Here is a 17311-nt window from a genome sequence, read left to right as displayed (position 1 = left end):
CCAAGCTCTTTGAGTCTCCTCTTATTCCTTGGATCATCCTAGTAGCCCTTCTCTGTCCATTTTTTATGCAAAGAAAAGCATTTCTAACAAAAACCCCTATTTATTCCTCCATAAGGAGATTTCAGCCGTCCTCACCGGAAAATATTAGCCAGATACTTGAATATAGCAGTTTAAATTAGAAGAAGGTCAATATTTGACAAATAACTCCCTAAAAACAAAATCCAACTCTCCACAGAGCAAACAGAACATGAATGGAAAGTAATACTATCAGCAGCTATGGTAAATTTAATGACCTACCAAAAAAGAGTACAAAGACTGAATTCTAGTGTCAAGAGATCCAAAAAACAAGAAGTTCTAAACATGTAACTAAACAGAAAACACTTTTCAACCATTTCAGCAACAATTCTCACTTTCTAACAGACATTATCTTGTAGACACCTCCCCTTCAAGCTCTTGTCCCAAGCGTTCCCTGAAGCAAATAGTGTTTGCTGGACAGCAAAGTAATCTTAAACCAGTTAAGGCAAGAAAGATGAGACAATTACCTTGACTGCAATAAATATGGTACTTTAGTCTCCAATGTGTAGATCTTTACATTAATTACATCTTCCCTCATTGCCTGCAACTTCCACTACTCTAAATTTATCCAGGTCACTGCCATTTGGTCCTATCCTCCAGTATATTTCTAACCACTTCAATTTTTGTGTCAACTGTAAGTTGTCAGCTAAATTTACACCAAGGATAAATCTAACAATGATCACTCCAGCCTCTAACATAAGCAGTTCTGATCACCTACCAGTATTTTGTAGTGGATTTCAGGCTGTGGTCTGCAACAGGGAGTTTGTATAGTCCTCCTGAATTATTATAGATTATGTAACTAAAAACAACCTCACAGTTACAGATTTCTATACTTAAGAAAAATGTTGCTAAGGGTAGGTGTGTTCAAACAAGATTTAAATTGGACCTGTTCAGTAACAGTATATAGTAAGCACATCTTAGAATGCCTCCTCTTTCCAAAAGAAACAAAAAACAGCCACCCAGAACACCTATCCCTTGCCTCAATTACAGTATACTCAAGTTGCACTGCCCAGTATGGTCATGGCATGTAAGAATTCCTAACACTTGCTGGAGTTTCAAGGTTCATTTCTCTGCCAGTTTTGTTGGGCACGTTAGAAAACCTAAACAACCTGTGCTATATGTCAGAATAGGAATGTCAACATTTTGGGAATATTCTACCTCAGTATATACACTTGTGAATTTGTATTCAGTGCCAGACTATAGAAAACCTAATAATAAAATGGCTGTTTTATGAACTGCAATTATTCATTTCAATCATGTCTGGAGTGGACATTAAGGCAACTAAGAATCTTTCTACAGTAGTTTTACAAAACTTAGCCAATATAGAAGTAACAGGATGAAACATTTCTGTGAAAGGGTTTGTGCGTTATGTACAAAAGCAGTAGTTGAAACAAGGACATCATTCTCCTCAGCTTTCAAGGATGTAATGAAACCGGTGATTAAACATTTGTCTGTTTCAGAGAGGACAACTGGTGTTATAGTCAACAATTATTCTACCACCACCTGTGTGTACACTACCCACTCTGAATCGGTGTTAGGTGTGTACTTTCATGTTGGCTTGACATGCAACAGTTTTGGATTTCCATAGTTCAGAGATTCAGATGGGGTGACAGTTCAATCAACTTATGAGTCCCCTTCATCCTCTAGCCAAGTCCCTTCTCTCCCCAGACATGCCTCTTAAAATATCCCCTCCCTCCCAGGAATGTCCCCCCTCCACCATAACCTGTCTGCCCTCCCTCCTGTTCTGCTATTGCTCAGCTAATAACCTGGCTTCACAAATTCTTCCTTCCTCACCAGTATCAGAGAACAAGCTATGCCTTGATGCTTGTTCCTCAAAAACAGATAAAAAAGGCTTTTCCTGGCAGAGTTCCCCCTTTTCTCTTGCATTTAACCAATAAAATGGGTGAGGGAAAAGAAAATGAGGTTATCTATCAGCCAAGGAGGCTAGTTACTGCTGAGGTATAGAGAATGACGATGAAGCCAGCATCTTACTACATCTTACGGATTCCAACATTGTGTATGTTTGTCTTGTACAATAACTGTACTTTTGGTGAGAAGAGAAAGAAAAATTGATTTCCAATTTGTGAACAGAACTGGAAGAATCTTACAGACTAATTCAGCAGTAAGAAACTCCACACCCAATATTTGGCTATGGAATCCTTTCATCTCTAGTTTTCCCACTTCATACTTCAAAGTTATTAGTAATCAAAAGTAGTTAGCGTCTAATGTCTGTTCAGTGGGCTGTGCTGATGATTTTATTTTCCCCAGGAATATGACAAAGTATAACTGGCACTGTAAGAAAAAGACTAAATGAACATGAAGACTCATCTCACTGGTTACATTTGAAGAACATTGGCAGGGCAGCATGAGGAAAACACTGCACATTAATTTTTATACTTTCCGCAAATCACATGGCTACTTTGGTGTTAAGGTAATATTTTGCTTTTAAAATAGACTTCATGCAACACTGATCTGATGAGCCCCACCTGGGGCACCCTCCTGCAGCAGACCACAGCACAACAGTCATGCCTGTCTCAGTTTCTCCACAAAATCCACCTGCACAAAGGAATATTATATCTCAGTGCAAATTCAAACCTCATACTTGTATGAAGTGTCACAGTTCACATATCGCTCATAGTAAAAACAGCCCCTCTCAAATCCCCAAAGACAGACAACATTACAACACAGTGGCTCTTCAAACCCTTTCAAAAGGTCACCATTCCCAGGTCATCCACCTCTCAAAGTTCCTTTAACTCCTTTCCAGGGCCCCACTCTCCAGGCTGCCTGAGAGCCCTAAGACCCACTCCTCTCCTGCAAGTCTTCTCTCATTGCCCCCAGTCAGGTTTCCTGCCACAGAACTCCCTACAGTACTCCACTCAAGACAGGCCTCCAGACCTGAGTGCTCCCCCTGCTCAGGGAACATTCCTCCAGACTTGCCCCTTGTTCCGGGCTCAGCTTTCTGCAGCAAGGCGACTTCCCATAGTGTTCCATTCACCAAGGTGTCCCTGCCTGCAAGTCCTACCCCTGCTTCTAGGATCTACTCTTGAGCATCAACCCTCTTGTTTTGAAATCAGCTTCTCTTAACTAAGCTGGTTCTCTCTCTCCTTCCTGGGGGCCTCTACACAAGTTCTCCTCTAACTCAGCAAGGGTTCCCCAGCTCTCGCTAGTCCCCATTATTGACTTTTTGCTTTTCCCAATGGCTCTCTGTACCAGCTCTCTCCCCTCTGCTGCTTCCCCTCAGGCACCTGTGGCCACAACCAATGCTATGGAGATTTAAAATATATAAAATAAAGTAGCTCTAATTCCTCTACTGTTAGGAAATCTAAGATAATTTCTCTTTGTCAATTTTGTTCTTCCTCCACTCCATGTTTGGCAGATACTTATTTTGGGCCCTGTGGATCTCTCTACACTGCATTAAGACACCCTGCGAGGGTTCCAGAGCCAGGCTCCAGCCCAAGCCCAGACATCTACACTGCAATTTTATAGCCCTGCAGCAGCCTGAGCCCAAATCAGCTGACATGGGCCAGCTACAGATGTTTTATTGCAGTGTACACATATCCTGTATATTCTAAAAGCATGAGACAATTTCCTTGTTTGTGTACTTCTGTAGTTATCAGCAGGACTCAGCTCAGCTCTGGGAAGCACTCTTGCTGTTTTCTATCTTCAGTATCATATTGAACGAGATTCAGGTGCTAAGAACACTAGTACCCCGATGACTGGGAAGAGATCCCATCACCAAAGTTCTCTCCAATTTCTTCTACTTTACTGGCACTCACAGAAATCACTGTGACTTTAATAGACACCAAACACTGTACTAGCTCTAATCTTATTCTTTAATCCAACAGGACTGCTGGAGATATTTGCTTAGTACCGTCCAATCAGTCTCATTTTTTTGACTGCAGGTAGAGTCCATTTAGCATCATCTGTTCTCTCGTGTTAACAACCTAACGTGTTCGAAGGTCAAATAGTTTTAAAAGCATTAGCCACACAAAGCAAAGTTTAATAGAAGTCATTAATTTGCACAATTTACAGTTTAAGAGGAATGTGCATTTAATAAGCATCACATCCAGTTAAAGTTGATTCTCCCCTCCCTTTTTTATTCTAATTTCCCCTCATGTAGCCAGATTTAAATTAATTCAATTTAAAGATTTCTGAAATAATGAGGAAACAAAATTTCTGAACATCAAGGCTGAACAATACAAAGCAAATAGCCCATCAGTATTAACAAAGCATGGTGGAAGTTTTCAGATCTTTTACGTCTCAACCTTGTAAGTTCTCATAACTGGGTTCACTATCTAGGTTAAAAAAAAATTACAAAACACAATTCATTTTAAGTATACAGGCAATGCCTTTTTCCAGTAATTGTCCCTAGTCTAGCACTTCCTTTTTCCTCCTAAATATGACATTTGTTAAAGCTCATTCACTGAGTTACTAGGATTTCCCCTCTTTTGTATGTTGCACCCTCATGCCTTCCACAAAGGAAAAAAAAGGGTGGGGTGGTACATTGCATATAATATGGAAAGCAGTTAGACTAAAACTGTTTCTTGGCTGGTGTGTTATGACCCTCCACCCCTACTCCAGAAAGGGGACTGGGATGATCACAGTGAGGCATTGAAATTTTTATTACAGTTCAAGCAATAAAAACAAGATTTCCAGAATAATTTCAGGGCAACGAACCAAAATCTTCTGTGTTTGTGAGGTCAAATGCAGTAATAGTTGTATTATATAGGCTTATTGTTACTGATTTTTTATTTTTTATTTTTTTTTTTAACTTTTATAATAGGGGGGTCCACAAATTTGTATATCTGGGGAAAAAAAGTCACCAGCCAGAGAAGCTGAAAAATACTGGACTATATAAAAAAGTCTGATGTAGTGCAATAGTCGATACCTTTGATCACTGAATAAGTCTGTCCCCCAACAAGAAGCTGGTAGGGCGAATAAAAACACACTGAAATACTTCATAGCCTTCCTCTCAGAGCAGACCCAGAGGGTAACCATTCCTCCACTGCCAAACCCTCATCTGCAGAGTACCACAATGGTCAGTCCTGCCCCTCATATTATTCAACATCTCTAAGAAGCCGCTGGGAGGCCTGACGAAACAACTCAGGCTGAAGTGCCAGCATCACATGAACGTAGAGCTGGGCATCATCTAACAAACATGACCACCACACAGCTACGGCAATGTTTTGCCAAAAGCAGCACTTGGACAAAGAGCAGTTGGCTAAAGCTTTACCCCAACAAGACAGAGAATGCTGTTATGAAGTGCGAAACGCTTCACAGAATTTGCTTCTTCTATAACATCCCCAATTATAAAGAACATCTGTACTGAGATTAGCAAGTCAGTCTGAAGTCCTGACGTCTTTTTAGACTGCACTGTGCAACTGGATGCCCAGTCATGGCTGTTACAAATACCCACTTCTATATGCAAGTGATCACCCAATTATTTCAGAAAAGTTACCAAAGAGCTATTATTATTCGTGAAAAGCTCCTGTGCACCAGAAATACTGGGACATCAAGTAGGGGAATCACAAGTAAAAGTAGAGACATAGTATTCCAGGGATGGTGTCTCTGTTGCCCTGAACACAGATAATACCACATCCAGCTTTCAAGATGTGAAATTGGAAAGGGTTCAGCAGAAAGCCAAAAGAATATTCAAGGTCTTGAAAACATGCCTTACAGCAGAAGATTAAAGAAGCGTAATTTATTTAGTTTATCCAAGAGAAGATAAAGATAAGACTTGATCATGGTTTGTAAATACCTGCAAGGGAAGAAGATTTTCCAAAAGAGAGCTCTTTGAATTTAATATACAAAGGCATAACAAGATCCAAGGTTGGAAGTTAAAGCTAGACAAATTCACACTAGAAATAAATCAGAACTTTAAGACAATGAGGGTAATTAACAAGCAAAACAAGATTACTTAAGCATTTAGTTCTCTATCACTTGATGTCTTTACATTAAAAGTAAGTGTATACCTAAAAAATAATGCTTAGTTAAAACAGATATCATGATTTGACTCAAGAATCATTGGGTGAAGTTCTACTGCCTATGTTCTTCCGAAGGTCAGAACAGATCATAATAGACCCTTCTGGCCTTAAGGTCTATAAATCCAGTCAAAATTTTCTATGTGATCTTTCCATTAGACTAATGGCAGATATTACTTATGACAATATAAGGCAAGAAATTCTTACTGCTGATAATTCAGTTGACTTTAATTTTATGTCCAGACCGAGAAAAATTCTAAGGAGCACAAAACTGCCGAACTATGGTAACAATAGTAAATAGGTATATGTGGCCTGTCCCTTAATCAAGGGAAAGAAAAGAGTAGTTTTTCCAGAGTATGGGTTTAAGCATATAATGTGTTGCAGAATAAAATGTTTGTGTTGAATTATTGCATTAAACCTTGTCAGATGACTATACAAATAACTAAACTAATTTATCCTTTGTTTAATCTGGTGTGTTTACCAGTAGAAGTGAATAAGACTTAAAAAAAAAATTCCCTCAAAAGAAACTCATTCACTAGCTCATTGATTTATTGTGAAATTCTGTGCAAGCACCAGTGAAGAACAAGAGTATGCACAACCACACTTGACTAAAAACATGGTAACACTGAACTGTTGGCAGCTGACAGGAGCATCTACAGGTATGAGATATTTCCAAACAAACAGAGGCAGGAAGTAAGAGACAAACATGATCTAATTGTTTCAGCAACAAAGTGGGACTTCTGAGTTGTAATCTCAGCTCTGATAGTGACTTTGTGTGGCCTCAGTAACATCATAACTATTCTGTGCCTCAGTTTTCACAACTGTAAGAGAGAGATGATGTCCATCTCCAAAGGAATGCAGGGATTTAATACACTGATGTTTTGATTTGAAGATAAAAAGTGATGAGTAGTACTATCATAAATTTGAAATTAGGTGATTTAGAAGACAAAAAACAGCTGGCTTAGGCCTACTAAGTCTTTTATATGAAAGAAAGCATGGAAGAAACATGTGCTTTTTTTAAACCCCTTCATTAGCTGAAAGGAGAATAAGCCTATTCATGTTATAGGCACAGCAGATTCCTGCTGCAGGATACTATGAAGTGTCAGCACCAGAAACCCGCCCCTCCCCATCTGTCTCATATCCAAACGAACAAAGCAACTGGGGGGGGAGGGAAGAACAAAAAACAAAGATACCATTCTGCACCCTTCCTGGCTTCTCTTATCAACTTCCTGAACACACTGCAAAGATGAGATGACATTACCAGTGCTTGTTCTTCCAGCTGTCTCTTCTTGTTGTATGTTCAGCTTTATATTTGTCCAAGCAAAGCCAGCTTTTTGCCTCTGGGGAAACCCCATGACCGGAGTATAAGAGCCCTCCCATGAGTGGCTGGAAGACCATCTATTATACACAGATTTAAACACATTACTGTACAAAGCGACAAAAAGTCCTGTGGCACCTTACAGACTAACAGACGTATTGGAGCATAAGCTTTCATGGGTGAATACCCACTTTGTCAGACGCATGACAAAGTAGGTATTCACCCACAAAAGCTTATGCTCCAATACATCTGTTAGTCTATAAGGTGCCATTGGACTCTGTTGCTTTTTACAGATCCAGACTAACACGGCTACCCCTCTGATACTTGAGGCATTACTGTACAGTTGGTTGCTGTCCCAAATGCATTGAAAAGCACCTTTGATAACTGTGCCTACGCTTACAAAAGGGTGAGGTACTCAAAGGGATGAATTTCCAGACCACCACCACTGGGCCTCTCAGAATCCACTTGCCAGCCCCCGATGAGCCAAACAGCCCCCTCATCAGCACTGGGAACAGCCTGCTTTTTTGTCCCCTGAAGAGCCTTCCTAAGCAGCTGCTCCAACCACTGAAGCTTTGTGAGGAGCAGAATAGATGTAACCTTTCTTCCAGCTGAATACTGAGCTAATATCCCAATAGGATTATCAGTGGGCATTATATTGCTGAAGGCATGATATTGTGTGTAATCCGCAAAATTGGGAAATATGCTTACTCAGATTCCTGAAATAGCCAATGTCACTTTTCATGACAGAAGGGGTGTTAAACCCTGGGGTACTAGACTTTTCCAGCCCCTTGTAAATACATTATACCTTTCTAAGTTTCCCTTGCAAATTCTACTTAACAGAGTATTCATTTGGCTATATTGTTGTTGTGTGCCATTAAACAGTAATTGTGTTTCATCCCAGATGAGGCTACAGCAGATGGGTGAAGTGATCCAGTATTCTTTATCTACCTCAGACAATGCTACAAGGCTCAAATAACTAAAAGTTTATAAAAGCACCCCAAGACATTTGGATAGGAACTAGGGAAGAGCTGTTTAATATCTATTAAGCTTACTAGGGGTTGCTGCCTTGAAAGTTTGCTGACAGTGAGGCAGGACCTACCAGTTTTATGTTCTAAACCACTAAAACCAGAAATTTTATTTCTTAGGTACTGTGAGTTCACACAGAAAGCCGATAACAGGATCTCTCCCTTATAAAGGCCAGGAAGAAAGACTATCAAATTAGATGTTTAAAACCCAACATGGAACAAGATTCATGCCATTTATCATATGTTCTAGATCTGCACAAAGGTTTGATAAACAAACTATAAGCATGGTTTGTGTGTGCTGCAAAGACAACGAGTAGCATAAGGGTTCCATGTCCCCAATAACCTTTCTTTCAGCTATCACCTAATCTAGAGTCTTTCCCAAACTCTTTCTGCAGAGACAGAGGGCCTCTATAAGGATATAGAAACAAATTGCGTTTCTAAAAGCATCTTGAAGAAAGCAGTTAACATTCTTCAGTGTTATGCGCCAATGGTTAAGAACCATTAAGAAAGGGATAAATAGGTCAGAAAATACCATAATGTCTCTATATAAATCCATGGCACGCCCACATCTTAAATACCACATGCAGTTCTGGTTGCCCCATCTCAAAATATATATTTTAGAACTAGAAAAGGTACAGAGAAGGGCAACAAAATGATTAGAGGGATGGAACAGCTTCCATATGAGGCGAGATTAAAAAGACTAGGACTTTTCTGTTTGGAAGAGATGACTGGGGGGATATGAAAGAGGTCTATAAAATCTTGACTGGTGTGGACAAAGAAAACAATGACATGTATTTACTCCTCTACGTAACACAATAACTAAGGAACACCCAATGAAATTAATAGGCAGCAGGTTTTAAACAAACAAAAGAAAGTACTTCTTCAGACAACGCACGGTTAAACTGTGGAACTCTCTTGCCAAGGGATCTCGTGAAGGCCAAAACTATAACAGTGTTTAAAAAAAAAAACCCTATAAATTCATGTAGGATAGGTCCATCAATAGTTGTTAGCCAGGATTGTTAGCGATACAGTAACATGCAAGAAATGTCCCTAGTCTCTGTTTACCAGAAGCTTGGAGTGGACAACAGGGCATGGATCACTTCACGATTACCTATTCTGTTCATTCCCTCTGAAGCACCTGGCATTGGCCACTGTTGGAAGACAGGATACTTAGCTAGATGGACCGTTAGTCTGACCCAATATGCCCGTTCTTATGGTGAGGACCATTCTTATTTCTAATGCTTAAACACTTACATTTTCTTCTTTATCTAGGTACATATCTGCCACCCAACATTTCTTGGAGCTCAGCACTTCTCTCTTACACACGCTAAACAGCACTCACTGAATGCATTATAAAAAACAAATTTATCAGGAGATAATAAGCACGAGTGAACACACACAGCTAAGCCCTCACAGTGATTCAAACTGGAGATATCGCCAATTCCCCACTACCTTTGTTGCTGGTAATTGGTGAAGCCTTTTAGCACAGATGGCGCCTCCCCGGGAGAGGGCAGCACGGTCACAACTCCGCAAGGTGGGGAGAGCCTCCAGGCCCGATCACTGGACAGGAGCTCAGGACTCTGAAATCCATTCCTTGTAACTCACTGCCCCGTCCCCTGCTCCGGTCCTGGCCTCACGCAGGCCAGACTCATGGGCAAAGGGAGCCAGCCCCTGGCTCGGGGAGCCAGCCCCTGCGTGGGGCAGCCCATAGCGCTCTCTAGCCCAGCCCAGCCCAGCGCACCAGACCCGGACTCCGCCCTGCTCCCACCCCACCGAGAGCCGCACCCGGAGATTTCCAGCTCAACCCACCTGCTGCCTCCGCCCTTCGACCACGCTTCCAACAACCGTCGCCGCCACCACGCTCGAGTCCAGCCCACGAGCGGAACCGTTGCTTTAATGCCCCATCTCGAAACTCCCCACACCACCGACACCTGCCCGGCAGGCAGAGCCACCAACCCCACCGGAACCGGAAACCAGCGCCGCCCACCTGACAACACAGCGGGGGTGGAGGCGGGGGCACTTTCAACATGGCGAAAAGAAAGGCACGTCGGTGGCCACACCCAGCATGGCGGCCGGACCCGTTCTCGCGAATCGCCACCCAGCAGAGCAAGGAGAGAGCCAGCGATTGGCTAGAGCCACGCGCCACTGAAATGACTATTTCCCAGAATGCAAGGCGCTGGCTGTGCTCGCTGATTGGCTGCGGGAACGCCCGCTCCTCTTGTCCTGCGCCAGGGGTCCCTTTCGGGTCGCGAGCGCGACTCGCTTCCGCCGTTTTCCCGTGGGAGCCGCGGCGGGCCCCGGGTAGGTGGTGGGGCCTGCTCGGTCCGGGCCGCGTGATGGGCGGCGGGGCTGCTGCGCTGTTGTGGAGCCAGGAGGACGCGGCCTGTGAGTAGGGGGCTGTGGCGGGCAGGAGCTCGCGGTGCTGCTCCGTTGGAGGGGGTGGGATCAGGAATGGCTCAGGAGTGTGGTGGCGGGTTGTGGAGATCCGGTCGGATGCCGGGGATGTCGGGGGAGATAGGTATAGGAGGTGGCAGTGGGCGCCGTGACCGTGGGAAGGCGGGCGGGACGGCTCTTGCACCGTAAAGAGAGAGTGTGTTCTTCCTAACGCCGAGCCTCTTGATCTTTCCCTGTTGGGTTGGGTAGAATTTCTCTTGTTTTAAAGCAACACCCATTTACAGATCTTCAACTCCTCACTGAGAGCCATGCTGGGTGCTAAACTCTGCCAGCAGTAGCCGCCCGCCTTTATGACCATCCTCACTCACTCTGTCACGCAGGTTTATTAAGTTAAAGTAAGCACACATCTGAAAACAAGTGTGAGCTTGCATCTAAATATGTTCAGTGAGTGAGGTTGTTAGTGTGCAAATGTTATTTGTTCTTGTAGCATGCCAAAATATCACCAGGATGCGTTTTGGAAGATTTTGCACTTTAAAGTAAGCACTTACACTTATGAATACGTTAACCCACAAAAATTTCCTTTTTTAAAAATGTCACATGAACTTTTCTCTTCTGATTTCTGTTATGAACGCTTCAGCATATTTCTAAATTTCAACTTCAAAAACATATGAACCGTGGGTAAAAGTTTCAGAGTAGCAGCTATGTTAGTCTGTATCCATAAAAAGAACAGGAGTACTTGTGGCACCTTAGGGACTGACAAATTTATTTGAGCATAAGCTTTCATTGAGTACAGCCCACTTCATCAGATACATAGAATGGAACATATAGTAAGGAGATTATATATATATATATATATATATATATATATATATATATATATATATATATATATATACATACATACACGCACACATACAGAGAACATGAAAAGGTGGGAGTTGCCCTGCCAATCAATCCTTTATGTGAAGTTTTGAAAGAAATTATAACTGACTTCATTTATTCTCTGGCTAACTGGCTTCTTTTGTTTCTTGAATTTTTTTATTTCATGTGAGATACTGTTTCCTTCAAAGGAGGCCTAGGATTTATGGTCTTCATGGACCAGATATGTTCTGAGGAATGGCTTGAAGGAGAAGGGGATTGAGGTGTGATGTATGATGTTCGGAAGTGGATTCTGGGCCCCTGTTGTTGGACTTTTCTGATGTCTGTCATTCCTCCATTCACTGCTCCTTTGAGTCCCTCCTCTAAATACCAACACAAATAAATTCTTACGGTATGCCTGTACTGCAAAAAGAAAATAAATAAATCCAAACCCCTGTGGCAGTGAGTCTTAGAGCCCAGGTCAACTGACTCGGGTGAGCTCTTTGGGTCTAAGGCAGAGGTGGGCAAACTATGTCCCACAGGCTGGATGTGGCCCGCCAGCTGTTTTAATCTGGCCCTCGAGCTCCTGCTGGGGAGCAGGGCCTGGGGCTTACCCTGCTCTAGTGCTCCAACTGGGGAGCAGCATGAGGGGCCGCTCCCCACGGCTCCCAGAAGCAGTGGCATGGTCCCTCTCTGGCTCCTATATGTAGCAGCAGCCAGGGAGCTCGGCTCCACATGCTGCCGCAAACGCTGGCCCTGCAGCTCCCATTGATCAGGAACTTCAGCCAATGGGAGCTGCAAGGGCAGTGCCTGTGGATGGGGCAGCATGCAGAACTGCCTGGCCGCGCCTCCACATAGGGGCTGGAGAAGGGACATTCCCCTGCTTCCAAGAGCTGCTTGAGGTAAGCGCTGCCCAGAGCCTGCACCTCTGAGCATCTCCGTGCACCCCAACCGCTGCCACAGCCCTGATCCGCCTCCTGCACCCTGAACTCCTCATTTCTGGCCCCACCTCAGAGCCCGCACCGTCTCCCGCATCCAACTCCAATTTTGTGAGCATTCGTGGCCTGATACACAATTTCTATTCCCAGATGTGACCCCCTGGCCTATAAGTTTGCCCACCCCGGTCTAAGGCCTTGTCTACACTACAAGGTTTTGCGGGCAAAAGTTATGCTACTTTAATTAAAACCACTGGCTTCTTGTGTCAGCAGAGTGCATCCACACTGACAGCTCTTGCATCGACAGAGCAGTGCACTGTGGTAGCTATCCCGCTGTGCAACTGACCTCAAGGTGCTTTGGGAAGGGTTTACAGTGCCTCATGAGGCAGATTTCTCAATCCAATCATCCGGGGTATCCTAGTAGATTGTCAGCACTTTTTCAACTGAAGTGTGTGGTGGGCGGAAGTCTTAAAAGAGCAACACTCTGATGCAGAAGCTACAGAACCCAAACCACCAAAAAAGAAAATAAACTTTCTGTTGGTGACATCTGACTCAGATGATGAAAATGAACGTGCTTCGGTCCGTACTGCTTTGGATAGTTATCAAGCAGAACCCTTCATCAGCGTGGATGTGTGTCCTCTGGAATGGTCATTGAAGCATGAAGGAACATACAAATCTTTAGCGCATCTGGCACATAAGTATCTTGCAATGCCAGCTACAACAGTGCCATGCAAACACCTGTTCTCCTTTTCAGGTGACATTTTAAACAAGAAGAAGGCGGCATTATCTCCTGCAAATGTAAACAAACTTGTTTGAATGATTGGCTGAACAAGAAGTAGGACTGCGTGGACTTGTAGGTTCTAAAGACTTACATTGTTTTGTTTTGGAATGCGTTTTTTGTTACATAATTTTACATTTGTAAGTTCAACATCATGGTAAAGAGATTGCACTACAGTACTTGTATTGAGTGAATTGAAAAATACTACACCTCTGCCTCGATATAACACTGTCCTTGGGAGCCAAAAAATCTTACCGCATTATAGGTGAAACTGCTTTATATTCAACTTGCTTTGATTCACTGGAGTGCGCAGCCCCGCCCCTCCAGAGCACTGCTTTACTGCATTATATCCGAATTCGTGTTATATTGGGTCGTGTTATATTGAGGTTAGAGGTGTTTTTGCTTTTTACAGTGCAAATATTTGTAATCGAAAATAACTATAGCATGAGCACTGTATGCTTCGTATTCTGTTGTAATTGAAATCAATATATTTGAAAATGTAGAAAACATCGAAAATATTTAAATAAATGGTGTTCTTATTGTTTAACAGTATGATTTAATTGTGCGATTAATCACAATTTAATATTTTTAATTACTTGACAGCCCTAATATTTACTTAAGTGTTTGTCAGTTTGGGCCTGCAATTTGCTGTCACTGTTGTATTTAATTTTAAACAACCTTGCTTTTTGTCTTGCTATTATTTATTCTTCCCCCCCCCGTCCACCCCCCTCCAAACTTAGTGCTGCTGAAGGGGTTGCTTCTGACTTGTCAGCCCTGGATATGGTATGACCTCTGTTTACATAACAGGTGCATCATGAGCAGCAGCAATGTAGTTCCTGTATCACCAGGGATTCTAGTTTTCTGTTATTAAAAAGCCTCAAATTCTCCAGTTAAAAAAACAGAAGAATCAGCGTGTTTCCATGATTAAAATGAAACGCTGAACTTTCCCTAGCCACAATATATACAGGTATCAGTTGAACACAGTGTTTTATTGATATATTTACAATTTTTAAGCAAGTTTGAAGCCTACCAGTGTCACCAGTCATTATTACAAAATAAAATGAACAGAATGATCCAGTCACAGTGCATTGTTTACTGTTGTCTATGGTCCTACTGTTTCAGTCTCTTGTTTTCATTTCTTTGCATTCAGTTTATGTTTAGTGCTTTTCATGTTTTCTACAATTGTCTGATTTTAAATGTAATTTACAGACTTGCTGCATACAGTACAAAACAGCACATTACCATCAATGTGAAATTTGTCCTTGCCAAACTCAATCTTCAGGGGTGATTTTTCAAGTTTTCGGCATCTTTTCATAACTTTCATTACTTGTGTCTAGAGGCTGACATAAAATTTGGGATCCATTAAAATATGAACCCCTATATGCCATTGAGTAACCAGAAGCAATTTACTGGCGTATGGTTAGCTATGTAAATTTAAAGCACATTCAGAAATCAGCCCCAGGAGTGGGAGGTTGCATACATTAAATAAGCAAACTGGTACTTTCAGTAAAATTTGGTTAATGTTTTTATTTTTCCACAAAATCTAAAAACCAAAAAGCTTTTTTTTTTTAAACAGAAAAATGCAAATTCCTCTTTTTTCCATGGCAAATTGATTTCTAGGATGCCAGCATAACACAAATATGCCTCAACTCTAAACTGGAAGGATTATGAGAGGGTAACTCAGTTTCCATGGCCTCTCTGCGGGAACTTCTAACAAGGTGAAAGACAACTTCTTTAAGCATTGCCACATGTCTCCCCCTCTTTCTCCCCCCCCCCAATATAGACTAACTTCACATGTTAGATTTCATTAATAAGAGGTGTTCCATTCTCATGCTTCCAGTTCAGAGGCCAAGAATGAATCAAACCAGTGGCTGGCTGTAAACTAATGGTATCTTAATATCTGAATCACTCTGAGCAAAATATATTTCACTTTATAGTCCATATTTCTCTTATACGGCCACCAAACTATCTTAATTTATATAAGACTCCCATATCCAGCACTGAGAATAATACTTAGCATTTATGTATTGCTTTTCATATTCAAAGTACTGTACAAATGTTGATCTTAATTTATCTGCTTTATAAGAATGTTGTAATCTCCATTTAACAGATTGGAAAACTGAGTCAATTTACCTTGGTCTTATGTTTTATTAAAGTTTGTCTTTGCAAAATTGAATATTTGGGCCAAATTTAAATTCATAAAAGTCTCTTTGCATCAAGTAGTTGGAAATGTCTATGATTAATTCTGCCACCAGGTGGTGATACAGTGTTTTTGTTTGTTTTTATAACCAGTTTTTGCAGGGCAACAGGAAAATTATAGAAGAAAATGTATATTGCAAGGAATTTCTCAGTTTTATAGAAGTTCCCCCCCTTGTATGTTGTAACTGATTTATTTCCATTAAATTTTACTAATTTTTTGCTCCTAATAAAAGATCCCTCTTCACTAAACAGCTATTGCCAGGAGCAGATGAGAAGAAATCCTGTTCAAAGGTTTTCTTGAAAACTGGTGTTGAAAGATGATTTAACTTCTTGCATAGATGAAACGTTTTTCAGATGTAGTGGAAAGTGTGATAGACATGAGATGTCTATCATATTGCACCAGGCTTCTGTCACAATTTATCTTGCTTTCGTTTCTTTTGATGTTGGAAAATTCTATCCACTCTAGTTGTTAAGATGTTCTCAGTTTCAGCTGAGGGAAGGTCATAGGGACCCATTGCCAGTAACTAATGGCTATTAACTTTTGTGTTGAAACTTCTGGGATCTTGAAGTGTTTCTGTAATAAATAAGGGAAACCCTTGCAGAAGCACCCATAACATGAAATGGCTACCTGGCTCTTTTCCTTGCAGTGGAATAGTGCGTCTAAACCCCAGTTCAACAAGGTACTTAAGCATGTTTTTAACTCTAACTTGAGTGCCTGCAGTAGCTGGTGTGGATGGATGCACATTACACCATTTTGTCCATTATAATGCGGCCTTCATCTCTGACTGAAGGGATAATTGAAATCCTCACAATAAGGACTGGCAGACCTCTTTCCAGAAGCATCAAACTCCCCAATATTAGTTTTCACAGATGGTCACATATTGAAAAAAACATTATCAAATATCAACATACAGCAAGTTGAGTGCATGCTGGCATAATCAGTCTAACTTATAGGTGAATATCAGTTATCTTATAAAATTATGGTTACCCAAAACAACTTGAACATCTTGGTTTTTGGTGCTCGTTGTTTCATGAGTTATACAATTGTGATATGTGGAAAGAAATTAAAATGTTGCATGTGTATTTATACTAGAGGAAGGATGGAATGGTTCAGTAATTAGGTTGCTAGCCTGGAAGTTGGAATGTGTAAAACTCAGGATACGTGGATTTATTTCCATGCTGCACAACAGGCTTCCTTTGTGACTTTGGGCAAATCACTTAATCTGTGCGCCTCAGTTCTTAAGTAGTAAAATGGGTATAATAGTACTTCCCTACAAGGGGTTTTGTAGGATAAATATATTACAAAAAAAATGGAGGTTTGGATGCTAGAGGTGAAATGTTTTAAAAGAATTTCTTTAACACTGAAGTAATTAAACTTTTACATCCACCCCTGACAAAAAATATTCACTTTTCTTTTGTCCATTACTTTTGCATCAGGGCTTCAAAAATCTAAATTTGTCCTCTATTTCCGCAGCAACCTGGGCAAAAGTGTATATTTAGAGGACACTTCTTTAAGGTTCAGTTAAAAAAATAATGCATAGCTTTTGTTGTCCAATTGGAGGCTTCAGATTTTGATTCCCTAGGAATTAAAAAAAATTTCTGAAAGAGAGCCTTGCTGTATACGGAAAAACTGCTCTATGCAGAGCTTCAGAGCTGAGTTGGTGAAGAGCACAATCTACGATACTTAAATAATTGATATTATTAAACAGAATTGTGGGTTAAAATACTGTTAGATAAGCAAGAAGGTT

General features: G+C 41.4%; 2 protein-coding genes across 7 annotated transcripts in view; one reads left to right on the top strand and one right to left on the bottom strand.

The window, feature by feature from the left end:
* Window positions 1–10392, bottom strand: part of SNAP23 (synaptosome associated protein 23) — a 42262-nt gene extending 31870 nt beyond the window's left edge. The window contains exon 1 of one of the 2 annotated variants that reach the window (XM_030559585.1): window positions 10209–10392. The gene's annotated coding sequence lies outside the window, so the exon portion shown is untranslated. Of the gene's footprint in view, window positions 1–9851; window positions 10116–10208 lie in introns of those variants that run through there. The other variant, XM_030559586.1, reaches the window with a different exon arrangement.
* Window positions 10393–10603: 211 nt separating this feature from the next.
* Window positions 10604–17311, top strand: part of ZNF106 (zinc finger protein 106) — an 83681-nt gene continuing 76973 nt past the window's right edge. For 3 of the 5 annotated variants that reach the window (XM_030559580.1, XM_030559577.1, XM_030559578.1), the window contains exon 1: window positions 10604–10784. The gene's annotated coding sequence lies outside the window, so the exon portion shown is untranslated. The remainder of the gene's footprint in view (window positions 10785–17311) is intronic. The other 2 variants (XM_030559583.1, XM_030559579.1) reach the window with 2 other exon arrangements.

Source organism: Gopherus evgoodei, chromosome 4, assembly GCF_007399415.2.
Source record: "Gopherus evgoodei ecotype Sinaloan lineage chromosome 4, rGopEvg1_v1.p, whole genome shotgun sequence".
NCBI lineage: Eukaryota > Metazoa > Chordata > Testudines > Testudinidae > Gopherus > Gopherus evgoodei.
The sequence above is the reverse complement of the archived record's forward strand: the minus strand, read 5'-3'. Positions and strand labels throughout refer to the sequence as shown.